Below are 936 nucleotides of genomic sequence, written 5' to 3' on the forward strand. Positions count from 1 at the left end.
GGGAAATGAAAAACAATACAAATATACAATAGACAGCACTGTCTACAAAATGTATTTTATTACAAAAATGATGTATATTACACACAGTATGAACAGGATCAACAAATCTGCTCAGAACACATGTGGTTGAAAAATACCATCTGTAAATTCAAACTTATATCTAAGCAAGTAAGCATGATGACAGGATAAAAAAAAACCTCACCATCAGCTTACCAAAGCATTAATTTACTTTAAATAGAAGTTCACATTTTTTAAATAAAAATTTCAATGAACGTAGTTTCCCCTAGAGAAAAATATATTGCTAAAAGCAGTAAATTCAGGTAGCATTCTTAGACTACGTCTTCAATTGGACGCATAAGTATATCATGGATCTGTAAAAATAAAAGAAGAAATATCAAACGTAAGTATATATCCTTTATATCTAATAAATAAGCCAAACTCATTGTGAAAATTGAATTGATATAAGTTGCAGTGTACAAAAAAATCTGCTGTGACAGGGCTTGAACCCAGCACCTTGGAATTAGAAGCCAAGCACCTTAAGTATACCAAGCTATTCAACTTCAGTCCACACCATACTTATACTATGTTATTGATTAAACACAATATTGTAGAGTACAGGTAACCAGTTGAGTATTATGATCGCACTTTTTATAATAATTTGAATTCATATGCAGCATTTGATTCTGTAAATGGTAGCTTTGTTGAAAATGTGAAATAAATCGATACAATAATCTTAACACAATTTTGTCTTAGTCTTAAAAACTTACCTGGCAGTGGGGAGGGGCATGAAGAGCATGAACCAACGAGTTAGCAATGTCATCAGGTGTAAGACTCTATTAAAAACATATATAAACAGCATGTTCCAGTAAAATTAAAAATTATACACAAGAAATATAAAAAAATAATATTAATAATATAATATATATGTATGTATAT

At 29.7% G+C, this 936-nt stretch overlaps 1 long non-coding RNA gene across 1 annotated transcript; it reads right to left on the reverse strand.

Annotated features, from left to right (window-relative positions):
* Positions 1-39: 39 nt before the first annotated feature.
* On the reverse strand, positions 40-836 carry LOC117107794. Its single transcript, XR_004445288.1, has 2 exons — positions 768-836; positions 40-371 (listed from the first exon to the last, which is right to left on the reverse strand). It is a non-coding gene; the product is annotated as an uncharacterized LOC117107794 (long non-coding RNA).
* Between the last annotated feature and the right edge of the window lie 100 nt (positions 837-936).

This window comes from Anneissia japonica, unplaced genomic scaffold, assembly GCF_011630105.1.
Source record: "Anneissia japonica isolate Jap-2015-1 unplaced genomic scaffold, ASM1163010v1 scaffold192514_len936_cov164_single, whole genome shotgun sequence".
NCBI lineage: Eukaryota > Metazoa > Echinodermata > Crinoidea > Comatulida > Comatulidae > Anneissia > Anneissia japonica.